Source organism: Oryx dammah, unplaced genomic scaffold, assembly GCF_014754425.2.
Source record: "Oryx dammah isolate SB20612 unplaced genomic scaffold, SCBI_Odam_1.1 HiC_scaffold_18, whole genome shotgun sequence".
Classification (NCBI taxonomy): domain Eukaryota; kingdom Metazoa; phylum Chordata; class Mammalia; order Artiodactyla; family Bovidae; genus Oryx; species Oryx dammah.
The window spans coordinates 108,779,800-108,797,661 of record NW_024070202.1 but is presented as its reverse complement, the minus strand read 5'-3'; positions in this window follow the sequence as shown (position 1 = coordinate 108,797,661).

Genomic DNA, 17,862 nt, shown 5'->3' with positions numbered 1-17,862 from the left:
AGCTGATGCTATTACAGAGCCATTAGTTATTATCTCTGCCAATTCACTGAAGATAAAAAATGATCTGAAAGTTACAGATAAAATATATATGTGTCTGTATGTGTGTATAATATATCTCAAAATAGCTTTAAAATGAGTTCAGAAATTATATGCTGATGATACTAATGTTAAATTTCATGAGATTCTCTAATAAAACAACAGGCCATCATTTTATTTGCCAAAAACTTGAAAAGAACATGCTTTGAAGAAAACTGTATCAAGCCAATAGTGTATATAATAGAATACAAATGCGCAGGGAAAGGGGATAAGTGATATGAAATGGAGTTTGCATATCAACTTTTATATTTTTTCAACATAGTTGAGAACAGACTAAGATGGATGGTTATTGCTAAGTGAACATCCATCCAATAAGCAGAATATTTTGAGGTCACAAAATATTGTTTAGCATTTCAGTCAGTGACTTGCAAGTCTGAATAGGATGTTTGCTCATTAACTCTGCACAGAAATAAAGTATGAAATGATAGAACTCATTTACTCATTTATCCATCTGATAACTCCTGTGCTCTATGCCAGGCACAGAAATAGATACCAGGAATTCCCCAAGAGATGATGTTTCAGTTATTAAAAATATGAGATTATCAGGGAAATATAATCAAATAGAATTTTAATAATAATTATTGTCTGTGATAAAGAAGAAAAATGAGTTCTTTGGGAAGGGCTTATAAAGGGGAGGGTACCCTGTGGGGATGGAGGAGAGAATCCCTTAGAAAGTACCATGTGAGGTTCTGTTTGGAGGATAATAGAGGTGGGCAGTGGTGTTGGAGAAAACTCTTGAAAGTCCCCTGGACAGCAAGGAGATCCAACCAGTCCACCCTAAAGGAAATCAGTCCTGAATATTCATTGGAAGGACTGATGCTGAAGCTGAAACTCCAATATTTGGCCACCTGGTATGAAGAGCTGACTCACTGGGAAAGACCCTGATGCTGGGAAAGATTGAAGGCGGGAGAAGGGGATGACAGAGGATGAGAAGGTTGGATGGCATCACCGACTCAATGGACATGAGTCTGAGTAAACTCCAGGAGCTGGTGATGGACAGGGAGGCCTGGTGTGCTGCAGTCCATGGGGTCGCAAAGACTGGGACATGACTGAGCAACTGAACTGAAGATACATTAGGTTGAAACAGCAGTGAATGTCAAGGGCCTGAAGCATGAATGAGATGGGCGCATTTGAAACCTTAGTGTGACTGGAGGGTAAGAGTGAAGTGTACCTCCTTTGGCAAAATGGATAAATGGATGGCCTTGTTTAGCCTTTAAATTTAAGGCTTAAAAATTGGCTTTAGTCAAGGTTCCTGTTTTTTGATAGAGCCAATTTTGGGGCTCTTATACAATTCCAGAATTTTATATATTTATTCTTTTCACATTATTCCATAATTGCTTATCCTATTTTTTGTAATGAATGATGATTGAAAATAAAGTTGCATGGCTCTTGGCAACATGTATTGACATGAGGGAGAGCTATTGTTTTGGACATTTGAATTTGTAGTCTCTGTGTGCCATCCAACTGTAGGTAGCCTGTGAAGAGTTGGCTACATGGGCTTGAATCCAGAAGAGGGATCTAGGTGGAGAGACGTTTGAGGGACATTAATCTATAATCATATTTTAAATCACTTAAACAGATAGGTTGCTTCAGGAAGAAAAGAAAAAGTGGAGAAATTAGGAAGTTGGAAGGGTTTGAACCAGAAGAGGGTGAAGAATGGAGTAAAACCAGACCAATGCTTAGGGAGAGAGTATATCGTCCAAAGGAGACAGTGAGTAGGAAAAAAAGGGGGAGAAAAGTATCATACACCTTTATCAAGAGGTGAGCATGTTTCAAGAAAAAGGAAATAGTTAATGTGGTTAAGACAAATACAAGCTCCATTCATGCCATGGAGCTCAGGGTAGAGGCAACACTTGGATCAGCGTACGAAGGAGTGAGTGGAACGGATAGGAGAAGGTACGGTGTTTATGTACAAATGCCTTTTGCTTTTCATCAGAATTTCTTTGCACAAAGAAAGAAAGATTTGAGGGTGAGTGAATGATGGTGATGTGAAGAAACTGGATCAGTGGAAAAGGAAAGTTTGAAGAAAAATTTAAAATTTTTCTTCTGCTTTCAATGGTAAAGGGACATTTCTTCCCCTGGAAAAGGAAAGATCAAGGAGATAGTGAGGGCAAGCAAGTGTGTCAAGGGTCACGGAGGGACATCTGCTGAAGGCTTCAATTTGCTCTGGGTTTCAATCACTAGCTAGAATAAAGGACCATGACATTTCAGAAGTTTCAGGCACTACAAAATCTGATTGGATTTGCAGTCTATAGAGCGTCTATGCTTTTCTCATTTGTGCAAGGCAGTGTCTTTTTATAGTTTCTTAACTAGGTCAAAGCTAAATGGTTCAATTCTCAGCCACTCTAGTTTCTCTTGTTGAGGGGACAGAGCTCTCTGTGGTCTTAGTAATTTCCCTGTTTTGTGTGTTCTTTGTTTTCTCATTGACCCCTTTTTAAACAAGGCTCTAATAGAGTAGTTGATATGAATTAATGTCCACATAGACTACATCTACCTGAGAAAAGTACTGACTAACACATCCGGTCTAAACTTTGTCTGATAGAGACACCTAGGATTTCACATAACCTTACTGAAATCCTAGGTGTCCTAGGATTTCATAAGTCGGATCCTCCCCGACTTATGATGGGGGTTGCTGCTAAGTCGCTTCAGTCATGTCCGACGTGGTGCGACCCCATAGATGGCAGCCCACCAGCCTCCGCCGTCCCTGGGATTCTCCAGGCAAGAACACTGGAGTGGGTTGCCATTTCCTTCTCCAATGCATGAAAGTGAAAAGTAAAAGTGAAGTTGCTCAGTCGTGTCCGAATCTTCATGATCCCATGGACTGCAGCCTACCAGGCTTCTCCATCCATGGGATTTTCCAGGCAAGAGTACTGGAGTGGGGTGCCATTGCCTTCTCCGATGATGGGGGTTATGCCCCGTAAACTCGTCTGACATTGAAAATATTGTAAGTTGAAATGCATTTAATATGCCTGACCTACCACACATTGAGTTTCCCAGTGGCTCAGTGGTAAAGAATCCACCTGCACATGCAGGAGACTCGAGTTCAATCCCTGCGGCAGGATGATCACCTGGAGAAGGAAATGGCAATCCACTCCAGTATTCTCGCCGGGAAAAATCCATGGGCAGAGGAGCCTGGTGGGCTACAGTCTAGGGGATCGCAAAGAGCTGGACACAACTTAGCACCTGAACAACAACCTCACCTCACAGCCTAGCTCAGCAAGTGCTCAGAACACTTACACTGGTCTATAGTTGGCCAAAATCATTGAACCCAGAGCCTATTTTATTACAAAGTGTTAAGTGTTTCACAAAATGTATTCAATGCTCTACTAAAAGTAGACAACTTCATGCTTGTCTGGGTACAGAATAGTTGTGTCTCATTGGTTTATGCTCTTGATCTTGAGACTGCCTGCGAGCATCATAGTAAGAGAGTATGTCTCATACTGCAGCGTCTTGCTCAGCTTGGAAGAAGTCAAAATTTGCAATATCATTTCTACTGAATGTGATTGCTTCTGCAACATTGTAAAGTCAAAGTTTTAAGCTAGACTGTTTGTGCTGTTCTGCTTCCCAGGGGAGTCTAAAGTGTGCCAGTAATACAAGGGTGACTATGAGATATTTTCCACACCATTAGAAGTTTTGCTTGGTAATACTGTGACCTAGAATTTCTTAAACTAGATTTCCATGACATGTGGATGGATATTATGGGTTCACAGAACCCCGAAATTTCATGGAAATTTATTGTTCATTGACTTATTTTAGGAAATGGTACAGAGGCTGTTATATTATCAAATGGTGATTATCCTCAGTTTACGAAAGACTATATACTATATTTTTCTGATAATTTTTGTAAGGAACCTGAAAATGACAGGTAACATAAAATTACTCTTGGAATTTACTCTTCTCAGGGACAAATCACTTATGAAAAATTAATTTATCTAGAATCTGCATGGATCTAATTCAGATTTTCATCAAAATTTCTTTCCTTTCTGATTGTATGACAAATTCATACTACTAGTAAAATTTTTATTGCATTAAAGAAAATAGTTATTCAACAAATGTTTAGAAAGCATTTCCTCAGCTAGGAATTATGTCTTCAAGACATAACAATGGATATGGTTATTTGAAATTCATTTTTATGTTCCCAGAAGATTAAAAAAGCCTCTGTTTAAAAAATGCCATTTATTTATCCAGGTCTCTGCAGGTGTCTGAGAGAGCTGTAATTATTGTATTAAATTGAATTATTAAAATCATAGCCATAATTTTCCCTCCAAATGCAAAACATGTAATATAAGCTAGTATAAATAGCTTATTATGTCACATTCCAAATAATATTTTAGTCCTCAAAAGAGGTGAAAAGATTAACTTTAAAATTTTGAGTGAATTTTCAACTAGATTAAGGAACACAAAATTTCTATCCAATATAAGTATTTAAAAAATAAATATTTATGTTTATATACAAAGAAAGTACTCACTACTTTCTTAACATATTGTTTCAGTGGGATTATTATAAATGCTCAAGTTAATGTTGGATTTTTAGCAATTTTGAGAAAGTTTTTCCTGAATCATTTCTTATGTTAAATGCTATAGCAGTAGTAAATGACCAATGCAGAACTAAGCGATGTAACTGGAAGCTATAATAGAGCACATCTCATTCAGATAATCTCAAGTCCTTATGCCTTAGTCTTCAAGAAGGAGAGAGGTCTTGGACTATTACATAGGATGCAGGAATTCTAACAGGATAAAAGAAATGTTTTTCTAGAACTTGATAGCATGAAGTGCATTTTTATGCTTCTTCCTTGTTCTTTCTTGAATGTTGAATGCAGTAGTAATGGTAAGATGTCTTAGTTTGAGATTTATTTGTGGAGACTGTCTTAATTTCTCCTTACCTTGGAGAAACCAGAAGGCCAAAAGAGTAACTAGGAAAATAAAGTAAAGGAAAGTGACTTAGGTCAATGTGGTCAGTTAGACTATTCTTCAGAAAGACGATGCATACTCATTGCTGCCATGGAAACATACTTTCTTGCTCTGTTCATGTCTAATGTGGATATGTTACTTGCTTTGGCTAGAGGAATATTAGCAGACATGACTCAGCAAAGGCTTGAAATTTGTCTACACTTTGGGGATTGTTTTCTGGCATCTCTGCTATTGCTAAGAGAATAATTTTCTTTGTGCTAATGTACTTTTGTCAGAAAGAGGAGAGAAACATGGAGTGTAGCCAGATCACCCAGCCAGATCCAGCCTAGACCAGACAAGCCTCAGTTGACTTCAATTTATTGACTTAAATGAATGTGTATTATTATAGACTGCTAAGGTTTTTGTGGCTGTTTGTTATGTATCAGTATTGTTGTTGTTCAGTATTATGACATATCTAATCAATAAATACAATAATCTAGCTTACTTATATAGAAAACTTGAAAGAATGAAGCTCAGGAAATGCAAGAAAAGCCAACTGTTTATTGTTTTTGTTTTTCTAAAAATGCAAGAAGATATCCTGGGACCCAATAGTGGGACCCAGTTGCCTCGTTGAAAAAGTAAGAGATAAGAAAACAAATTTCCAAATATTAAAGGAAATAGTAACCTTGGGGATTGGAATGACATGTACATTCCCAGGCCTCTTGTTTCAAGACAGATTAATAAGTCTAACATGGAGCACAGACATTGGATTTTAACCATAAGCCAAAGTCAAAATGAGGCAGGTTGCCCAGAAATAACCAAAGAACACAAATGTCAAGACTGAAGTTCTAAGTTCTTGTAGTAAACATGTGCCTTTCTTTGCAATGCTCCCTCAGGAACTTGGTAAAAACAAGATGCTCTGGGTTTCAGGTATCCACGATTCTGGTTCCAGTCACGTTTCTTATGGTGGACAAGCAACCACTCTGGGAAGTGCTGAGATCTCATGTAATATCATAGAAGGGAATTGTAAGAAATCATTTATGTCCTCAAGAAAGTGAATATTCAGTGGGTAGGAAAAGAGCATAACCTTTGGAAGGAAAGGACAATAATATAGTAATTCAGACAGAGGAAAAATCAATGTTCACTGTTGTTGAATAACAGTTATTCTCTTAACACAATTCTCTCTTAGCACCAATATTTTAATAACACATTTTAGAAACAATAAAATAGTAGCAAACACATAAAGCACATTTAGTTTATATGTGTGATGTCTTTTAATCCTTTCCACCCCCACAAAAATGAGTTAAATCCCTGGGTGGGAAGATCCCATGGAGTAGGAAATGACAACCAGCTTCCAGTTTCCAGCACCTGTGCCTGGAAAATCCCATGGACAGAGGAGCCTGGTGGATTACAGTCCATGGGGTTGCAAAGATTTGGACATGACTGAGAGCACACACACACGCACACACACACACACACACACTCTAGCAACAACAAAATCCTTCACAATACATTCCGATTTTACTTGGATTTTCTATAAAAGGGGGCTGAGAACACAGCTGTGCAACTCACCCATTTCAAACAGCTATAGTGAAGTAACAGCTGGTATTTGAACGTTTGCTCCTCCTCTACCACCCTTGGTCCTATCCACAACACTTAGTTCAGTTCAGTTCAGCCTCTCAGTCGTGTCCGACTCTTTGTGTCCCCATGAATCGCAGCACGCCAGGCCTCCCTGTCCATCACCAACTCCTGGAGTTCACTCAGACTCATGTCCATCAAGTCAGTGATGCCATCCAGCCATCTCATCCTCTGTCGTCCCCTTCTCCTCCTGCCCCCAATCCCTCCCAGCATTATAGCATCCCTAATCTATAAGGAAAAAAAAATCTCAGTTCAAAGCCAGTTCACTTTCTACCTTCACTGGAAACATGATGCTTCCAAGGAACTAGAAAGTGTTCCTATGTGAATACTGAAAAAACGCATACAACTCCCCACAGATACAGACTACAATTCCTGAGCCCTGTCTGTCTCAGAGACGGTACTATAAATTTAGTTGTCAAGCTACAGGTAAGCATTTTGACATATAGTTTAAATATAATAGGTAATTGCTTATTTGCAAGGCTAAGCCCCTCAAAACATGGATTTCCCCCCATGTTTATTAGAAGATTTATTAGAAGGCTTATTAGATGGCCATGATTCATATTTTAAACCTCTCCACTGAAACAACTCAAGGATGATTTGCTCTTTTATGCCCCTTGTGGCGAAGTGGTGAACTGCCAGGCTGAGCATGGCTGGTGGCTCCATCACAGCAGATCCATCTGGCCAAATCCTAGTGGACAGATCAAAAATGATTCTGTCAGAGACTATTTTATGCAGTGAAACTCTCGTAAATTTCATAGAACAAAGACAATTTACAACCCAACAAGAGAGACACCAGATATATGTGCTGAGAGAAAAATTTGAAAAGGAAAGTTGTAGCAAAAGCAAGCAGGTGACAGTGATGGATATTTTTCTAAACAATCGCTGTATCTGCTCTCTTTCAGTGTCTGCAGACTTGGTTGCTGCAAGTCCTGTTGGTAAGCACTTTTGTCACATGGATCTTTAAAAGATCAACACAGGTATCCAGGTAAATAAGAACATTTCTGACGTACTTGATTATTGCATGCTGCTTTGCAAAATATTTTGAAGGAAAAAATGTGTTGCAAATTCTAAAGTTTGGTTGGTTAATTTCTCAAGTCACTAAATATTTTGATTTTGCACAAGCTCTAGTTTTAATTAGGAGACATATTTAAAAGTGTTTCAGGTATTTGTTGTAGTCGTTTGGTTTGCTAACGTGTGTACAACCCATTGCAATGCCATGGACTATAACCCACTAGGCTCCTCTGTCCATGGGATTTCCCAGGCGAGAATACTAAAGCGAGTTGCTACTGCCTTCTCTGGGGGATCCTCCCAACCCAGGGATCAAAACCACGTTTCCTGCACTGGCAGGTGGATTCTATACCACTGAGCCACCAGGGGAACCCATGTTTGATATATGGGTATCTCTCACAAATATGATGTATCTTTAGTGCATTCTTAGAATATAATCTTGTTTTAAGACATAAACTGTCTACAAATGCATTTATTTTGAACCATGTTTTAATCCAAGGCTCCTTCTGGGCTAAATCTATTTTCCCAATCTTTTTACTATTTAGAATTAAGAACCTAAACTCAGGAGTGTGTTGGTAAATGTTTAAAAACTGGCTCCGTGGGGGTGCTGGTTTGTCGTGCCTACCAGTTTCTGTGGTGTAAATACTCCCACCATGGTTGACTGCAAGCTACTGATGTGCTGCCAGCTGGCTTGCAGAATTCTTGGATATCTAACAATTAGTCCTCCAGAGCAGATGCCAGTTGCATCCAGCATCCCACTGGGAAACTCCAAAAATGTTGATTTTTGGCAGTTTTTTTTTTTTCCCCCTCAGACTTACACATGAAGAATAATCAATGGGAATAACAACATTTCATTTTCAAATGCTCATGTTCTCTGACAATTTGTATTGTCAGTGGATAAACTGAGTTTATATTAAGACAGTCTAGTACAGTTCAGTTCAGTTCACTCGCTCAGTAGTGTACGACTCTTTGCCACCCCATGGACTGCAGCACACCAGGCCTCCCTGTCCATCACCAACTCCCAGAGTTTGTTCAAATTCATGTCCATCGAGTCAGTGATGTCATCCAACCATCTCATCCTCTGTCATTCCCTTCTCTTCCCGCCTTCAATCCTTCCCAACATCAGGGTCCTTTCCAATGAGTCAGTTCTTCCCATCAGGTGACCAAAATATTGAAGCTTCATCTTCAGCATCAGTCCTTCCAATGAATATTCAGGACTGATCTCCTTTAGGATAGACTGGTTGGATCTCCTTGCAGTCCAAGGGATGGTCAACAGTCTTCTCCAACACCACAGTTCAAAAGCATCAATTCTTCGGCACTCAGCTTTCTTCATAGTCCAACTCTCACAACCATACATGACTACTGGAAAAACCACAGCTTTAACTAGATAGACCTTTTTTGGCAAAGTAATGTCTCTGCTTTTTAATGTGCTTTCTAGGTTGGTCATAACTTTTCTTCCAAGGAGCAAGCATCTTTTAATTTCATGGCTGCAGTCACCATCTGCAGTGATTTTGGAGCCCAAGAAAATAAAGTCTACCATTATTTCCATTGTTTCTCCATCTATTGCCATGAAGTGATGGGACCAGATGCCATGATCTTAGTTTTCTGAATGTTGAGTTTTAAGCCAACTTTTTCACTCTCGTCTTTCACTTTCATCAGGAGGCTCTTTAGTTCTTCTTTTTCTGCCATAAGTAAGAAAGTCTAGTACAGGAATGGATATTTTGATACAGAGGATCCATGGAAAGATTTTTCTTTTATTAAAAGTCATTATAATCTAACAGTAAGGACAATAGATCAATGATAATCAATCCATAGGTGAGAAGTTATTTAGTTATTGGGTAGAAATATCTAACATGTGATGAATGCACATTGTTTATTTAGGTTGTTACATTTGTACTAATGAAAGTAATGAGTCAATAAATACTCTGAAAAAACTTACTGATAAAATACTTGATGATATCAGATTGTCATGAGATATACTAATGCTAGCATATCTCAAGAGATATGGTAGGTTACCTTCCAGACCATTGGAGTAAAGCAAATCACATGAATGTATTGGTTTCCCAGTACATATAAAACTGAGCTTTGCACTATATTGCAGTCTAATCAGAGTGCAATAGCATTATGCCTAAAAACCAATGTTTAACTAAAAAAATACTTTATTGCTGAAAAATGCTTACCATCACACCATCACTTGAGCCACTAATGAGTCATAGTCTTGTTGCTGTTGGAGGATCCTGCCTCAGTGTTTATGGCTGCTGACAGCCCAGGTGGTTACTAATGGCTGGGGTGGCTGTGGCCATTTCTTAAACTAGGACAATAATGAGAACATTAAACTAAGACAACATGAGGTTTTCCACATTGATTGACTGGTCCTTTCACTTGGATGCTTAGAGGCCATTGTAGGATTATTACTTGGATTTATTTCAATATGTGTGTCTCAGAGAATGGAGGGACCCATGGAAAGGGGGAGAGATGGGGGCATGGCTGGTTGGTGGAAAAGTCAGAACACAAAAGCACCTCTAAATTGAGTTTATAGTCTTATATGGGCACAGTTCATGGTGCCCCAATACAATTATAATAGTAACATCAAAAGTCACTGATCACAGACCATCATAACAAATAGAATAATAAAGAAAAAGTTTAAAATTTTCTGAGAATTACCAAAACATGACACAGAGATGTGAAGGGAGCAAAGGATGTTGGGAAAACAGTACCAATAGACTTACAAGTCACTGGGTTGCCACACATCTTCAGCTTGTAAAATAAACAATGCATTATCTGTGAATACTGATGACATAAAGTGCAATAAAAAAGGTATGAATGTAGATTCCTTAAATGTGATTGCTGTGCCAGGATAAATTGTATTTCTACTCTCAAAAATGCATCTGGATTCTGATCACTTCTTTTCATCCTCAGTGCTACTACCCTCAAAACAAACAACTATCAGCTTTACCCAGGATTTTTGTATTAGTTTCTAAAATATGCTCTCTATTTCTACTTTTGTTTCTGAACCCTATATTCAACTCGTTCATTTAGAGTGATTTTTTTCAAAACTGAAAGTCTGATCATAAAAGGGTTTTGGCTCTCCAGTGGATTCTCATCTCACCTCTATTAAAACCAAATTGCTTGCAATGTCTTAAAGGTTTACATGTTGCTATACAATCTAACCCCTCTCCATCTAACTTTGTGTCTTAAAACTAAGCTGGCGGCCCATTTTACTCAACAGCTAGGTACTCACCTCCTTAGTGTTCCTGCACTCTCTCCAGGAAAGTTCCTGCCTCAGGCTCTTTGAACTGTGATTTCCATGAAATGCCATTTTAGGCTGTGGCCCATAGGGTAGCAAAGAGTTGGACACTACTGAAGTGACTTAGCATGCAGGCACGCATACAACTCAGCCCATCACCTATCTTATTTAGGTTTCTGTTGAAAATCACCTTCTTAGGGATTTAAAGTTGCATTTCTTTATCCTTATATTTTCTACCTTCCTTCATCAGTTTATTTTTCACTTGCACTTAAAATAATTTTATATACTGTACATTTTGGCTGTGCCCTAGCTTCCCTGATAGCTCAGACAGTAAAGAATCTACCAGCACTGCAGGAGACCAGGGTTTGATCCCTAGGTCAGGAAGATCCCCTGGAGAAGGGCATGGCAACCCACTTCAGTACTCTTGCCCAGAAAATTCCCATGGACAGAGGAGCAATGGTGGTCTACTCCTGGTGGGGTTGCAAAGAATTGGATAAATTTACTTCTGCTTCATTGATTACACTAAAACCTTTGACTGCATGGATCACAACAAACTGAAAATTTCTCAAAGAGATGGGAATAGCCAGACCACCTTACCTTCCTCCTGAAAAACTTGTATGCAGGTCAAGAAGCAACAGGTAGAACCAGACATGGAACAATGGACTGGTTCAAATTGGGAAAGGAGTACATCAAAGCTATATATCCTCACCCTGCTTATTTAACTTCTATGCAGAGTATATAATTGGAAATCCCAGGCTGGATGAAGCACAAACGGGAATTGATTGCCAGAAGAAATATCAATAACCTCAGATATGCAGGTGACACCATCCTTATGCAAAAAGCAAAGAAGAACTAAAGAGCATCTTGATGAAAGTGAAAGAGGAGAGTGAAAAAGTTGGCTTAAAACTAAACATTCAGAATACTAAAATCATGGCATCTGGTCCCATCACTTTATGGCAAATAGATGGGGAAACAATGTAAACAATGACATTGTATTTTCTTGGGTTTCAAAATCACTGGAGATGGTGACTGCAGCTATGAAATTAAAAGATGCTTGCTCATTGGAAGAAAAGCTATGACCAACCTAGACAGCATATTAAAAAGCGGAGAGATTACTTTGCTAACAAATATCTGTGTAGTCAAAGCTATGTTTTTCCCAGTAGTCATGTATGGATGTGAGAGTTGGACCATAGAGAAGACTGAGCACCAAAGAACTGATGATTTTGAACTGTGATGTTGGAGAAAATTCTTGGGAACCCCTTGGGCTGCTAGGAGATTAAACCAGTCAATCTTAAAGGAAATCAGTCATGTATATTCATTGGAAGGACTGATGCTGAAGCTCCAATACTTTGGCCACCTGATGTGAAGAGCCTACTCTTTAGAAAAGACTCTGATGCTAGGAAAGATGGAAGGCAGGAGGAGAGGGGAATGTCAGAGGATGAGATGGTTGCATGGCATCACTGACCCGATGGACATGAGTTTGAGCAAGTTCCTGGAGATGGTGTAGGACGGGGAAGCCTGGCATGCTGCAATCCATGGGGTCACAAAGAGTTAGACATGATGGAGAGACTGAACAATAACATTTACTTTTACATTTGATTATGATTTGTCTTTCACTGCTAGAGTATAAATAAAATGAAGGAATTTTTTTTTCTATTACTGTACCCTAGAAGTTTCCTGGTACATAACAGTTGTTGGATAAATATTTGGGGGATAATTGCATAATTTTTGAGAAAAATATTCCCAAGAAAACTTTTTCATTGTGTTATTTATCAAATTTTTTCATTTGATTACGAAACTATGTTATACTGCTCTATGTATTTACTCCCTTGAATAATTAAGCTAAGAAACCTAAGAGTTTGTTACAAAGATAGCCAGCAGAAAATGAATAGAATTGTTAAGTTTTCTCATCACCAAGCCCATCACCACAAGCATATTCTCTCCCAAACAGTTGTGTGGAGAGTGGTATCATGGAAATGGTAGAAGAGAATGCTCAGAGAAAAGAATCTCCACTGAAATAACTATTAAATTGATAAAACAGCAAAACAAAAACCTCAAAGCAAACAAACAAAAAACCTGAATGAATAAACTTAATCAGGAATTGAAAACATCAGGGGAATGCTAAATGAAGAAAATGACTGCTAAATTTTGCTATTTGAGAGCATCCCTGTCCAGTGACTGAGTAGATGCAAAGAGAATGCAGCAGAGACTTCAGTGACCACACAGGAAAATGAATCCAGTCTCTGTAGCAAATAGTGTGGAAAAGTCATTAAAAAAACAAGATGGCTGCAAACCTGCAAATCAACAACAAAAAGTATTTGGGGGAGAAAAGAATCTGCATTTCCAGAGTCACTTTATTCAAATATTTAAAATGCCTAATTTTCAGGAAAAACAAGGCTAGACAAAACAAAATGAGGGATAAAAAGAAACAGGAGAGTATGGCCCATTCACTGGAAAAAATTAATTAACAGAAAACCTCTCTGTGGAAGCCCAAGCATTGAATGCACTAGACAAAAACTTTAAATCAACTGTCTTATATATACGTGAAGACCAAAAGGAACCTTTGAGGAAATAACTAAAGAAAGCTGGGAGAACTATCTATGAACCAGCATAGAACATCAATAAAGAGGTAATATGAACCTAATGTTAATTCTGGAACTTAAAAGTGCAGCCATTGAAATAAAACTTTCACTAGATGTGTTCAACAGCATGTTGAGCAGGTATAAGAAAGTATCACTGAATTTAGTGATTAGACCATTAAAATTTTCCAGTGTGAAGACAGAAAAAAAAAAAAAACTGAACTGATGTATGGAGAACAATCTAATATACCAACACATGCATTATGTGAGTCCCTAAAGAGAAGAGAGTAAAAGGCAGAAAGAATATTTAAGTAAATAATTGATGAAAAACTCCCAAATTTGACCCAGCTATTCTACTTCTGGGTATATACCCCCAAATAAATCGTAACAGGTACTCAAACACATATTTGTACAAAAATATTCATTGCAGCATTATTGATAATATCCAAACGGTAGAAATAACCCAAATATTCATCAATGAATGCATGTATAAACAAAGCATATCATATATTTACATTGGAATACAATTCAGCCCCCAAAAGAAATAAAGTACTGCTATATATATGTTACAACATGGATGAACCTCAAAGTGAAATGAAATAAGCCACATATGGAACATCACATATTGCATGAAACCATTTACAGGAAATATCCAGAATAGATAAATTCATAGACATAAAAAGCAGATTGATTGTTGCCTAAGGCTGGGAGGAGGGGATGAATAAGAAACTACTGCTAAGTGGGTATGGGAATTTTGTGGGGGAAGAATAAAAGTTTTGTAACTAGACAGAGGTCGTAGTTGAACTACATTCTGAGCATCCGAAATACCACACCATGGTGTACTGTAAAATTGTTGATTTTATGTTGCATGAATTTGACCTCAATTAAACAAAGAACGATTGCTAGGCAGTTATTTCTTGGGTAAGCTAGTCAGCATCCTTCTTAAGTAGCCCACAAGGGGTTCAAATTGTCTTTAACAGATAACTACAAATTTATGTATGTTTACCATGTATGCTTTAATTGTTGTGACAATGCAAGCAGAGAAGCAAAGTGTTTTCTTTCAATTCATATGTCTTTTCAGAATTCTGATCTTTATAAATGAGCTATTTCAAACCAATATTTACTATGCTTTTCTTCATAGAGCCAAATAAGAGGAATAATTTGAGAATTTTTGAAAAGTAATCCTGTTTAATGTGGTTTAACTCATGTGGAGAAAGTCATTGGGAGGGAGAAACTGCTATTATTAATTTAAAAGTTACCTGCCATGATCTAAAGGAAAAACAAGAGCAAAACAGAAATTTATGCAGAATTGTCAAAATTGTATAATCTCTGCCTTTTGCCCCCTCCTCCAATCTGCTTCATCAAAAGTAACCATTTTCAATAGTGCTTAGTATTCAGTTCTTCCAGTAGCTATCTTTACAAATTTAAACAATTTATGTATCTGTCAATTGCTTAGTTTATCAACTTGTATTGAATTTGGTTGACTCCATTTTGAAAGAATAGGAATTAAATGCAGTTTTATCTTCAGCTCAGTCCTCTTCATTTTTTCATTTAAATCATTTTATTCCATTGGTATACTTTATGATTTTTAAATATATTTTCTGAGTCACCAACTTCAGATATTGTATTTTTAACTTCCAGTTCAAAAGGTAAGAAAATTATTCTCTATTTCTAACATCTTCTGTTCTAAAATGTTGGCAATTTTAAGATCTTTAAAATGTCAGTGTTTGTAGCATTTACATTTTATTCTGTAACTGTAATTGGATCTTCCCTTTGTCTTTATAAGTCTAAAAATGTTAGCCCAGTCAATAAGGTATTATAGTTAAATGAGTATTCATGGCAAACTAATCATTTGACTAAATGCATGACTGAGACATCTTTGTTACTAAAAAGATTAGCAAAAATGTTCTCTCACACACCACTGATTTTAATGTATTTAAATTATGTCAGGTCAAAAAGATTTCATTTTCAGTCTTGGAGTTCCTTGCCTTCTTGAGGTTGCTTTGATAAACAATACACATTGGAAATATAGGTAGGTCTATTTAAAACTAAAAGAGCCGTGAACCCTCTCTTAATCAATATTTGATATTGATCAACTGAATTAAAATTTTCAGTGTATTTGTTGCCTGTTTAAAGCATCAATTTATTTCTTTCTTCAAAAGAACTCTTTATAACTATTTTGTTTTAAAATTTGAAAAGGTTTGAAAGTAGTGTTGGTTGCTCAGTTGTGTCCAAGTCTCTGTGATCCCATGGACTGTAGCCTGCCAGGCTCCTCTATCCATGGAACTGTCCAAACAAGAATAATGGAGTAGGTAACTATTCCCTTCTCCAGGAGATCCTCCTGACCCAATGATCAAACCTGGGTCTCCCATATTGCAGGCCGATTATTTACCATCTGAGTGTTCATATATGAAAAGTACTTTAAAATGAATACTTGAGAACAATATATGCTGGGTTAATAGTTAATTCCTCTATAGCTTATTGCCTACATCTTCATAGAACTAGAAATACAACTGTAGGATATCAAAGAACTCCCAAAACAACATTGTAGGTATATTATAATATGGTGAATGGTATACAATTATGCATACATATTTAGTTGATAGCATTTTTGTGGTTGTTTAGTTGCCAGGTTGTGTCTGACTCTTTGCAACCCTATGAACTGTATGTAGCCCACCAGCTCCTCTGTCCATATTCATGCTTATATTAGACAGTAGCTGATATCTACATTTTTTAGGGAAAACATTAGAAATGGTTATAGGTCCCAAATCCCAAAGTTAATATCAGAATTTCAGGAAATATAGTTCTAAATAATTGGAAATAATTTATTATATATGATAAATGTATTTAGTTACAAAGTATTATTATGGCATGGCATAATAAGCTACATACTTAATAAGCTGTGATAGCAACAGAACCCTAAATTGGTTTTGGATGATTCTTTCATCTTCTCTACTAGCAAGCATACAGGTGCAATAGAGGATGAAGGTAAAGATCATGGCACTGAAATCAAGATATCTGAGCTTTTATTGCACTAGTAGTTCATTTACTTACTGGATATGTCCATTATTCTCTGTAAATCCTAAGGTTCCTCATCTGTATGAAGGTAATTATAATAATAAATAATATTACTGAGTGGCTGAAAAGATGAAAGGATTATGCATGATAATATCTAACTTAGTCAGTGGTAACTACTATTAATGCTACTCACTGCGTTTTCTTATAAAGAACAGGCCTGTTGTGGACAACCAGAGGCAAATTGGGCAAGATGTTTATATGTATATATATATATATATATATGTGTATATATATATGTATATATGTGTATATATATATATATATATATACTTTGAAGAGCATCCCTCATTCAGATTTCTCTTCTGTGATATAGGATTAAAATCATATCTATCCTCCAGAGTGGTCATGATCATGACATTAAGAAGAATATGAGTTATGTGAAACTATGTAAACCATAAAAGCTCTACCAATATTAGATTTTGGAATGGGTTATTAGGATAAGACAAAACATTAAAAGAAATCAAAATAGGCATTTACAAACATGGTCTCTGTGCTGTGCTGGTGTGCTGTGTTCTTAGTCGCTCAGTTGTGTCTGACTCTTTGAGATCCCATGGACTGTAGCCCACAAGACTCTTCTGTCCATGAGGATTCCTCAGGCAAGAATACTGGAGTGGGTTGCCATGCCCTCCTCCAGGGGATCTTCCTGACCCAGGAATGGAACCAGGCTCTCCTGCATTGCAGGTGGATTCTTTACCAGCTGAGCTACCAGGAAAGCCCCAGTGTAAGTGAAAAAACATCGTTTCTAGCTAGGAATATGCTTAACATTTGTGGTAGGGTCTAGTTGTAAAATAAGCTAGGTCTTTAATAAGTTGCTTAGCATCACAATTAAGATTACTGTCCAAATTCTATAGTCATTTTGTCACTGGAATTACTTTGCTTTCAAATAGTTTATAATTATTAATCATCAATCTGAATGTACATGATTCTGATATAGTAAACTGAATATCACGTGAAACAGAACTATAAAAATCATAAATATCTAATAGTTAAAGCTACTCTTTCTTTCAAAAATCAAAGTTCTATTAGTTATACTTTGAATGCTCAATACTTACTGAGTGCTTAATATGAAGCAGACACGGTTCTACAAATGCAGGATTCAACAAAAACACAAAACTTTGCCCTCACAGAGCTTATTTTCCAGTATAGGAAAACAACTATTAACAAACAAGCAGTAGAGTCAGACCATGATATGTGTTACGGATGAATTGAAAGGAGGGGAGACATGGAGTACCAGTGTATATACAGCCAAGGAAAGCCTTGATCAAATAACATATGAGTGAGACTGAAGTGTGTAAGTTGTGAGCTATGCACATAGCTGAGAAAAAC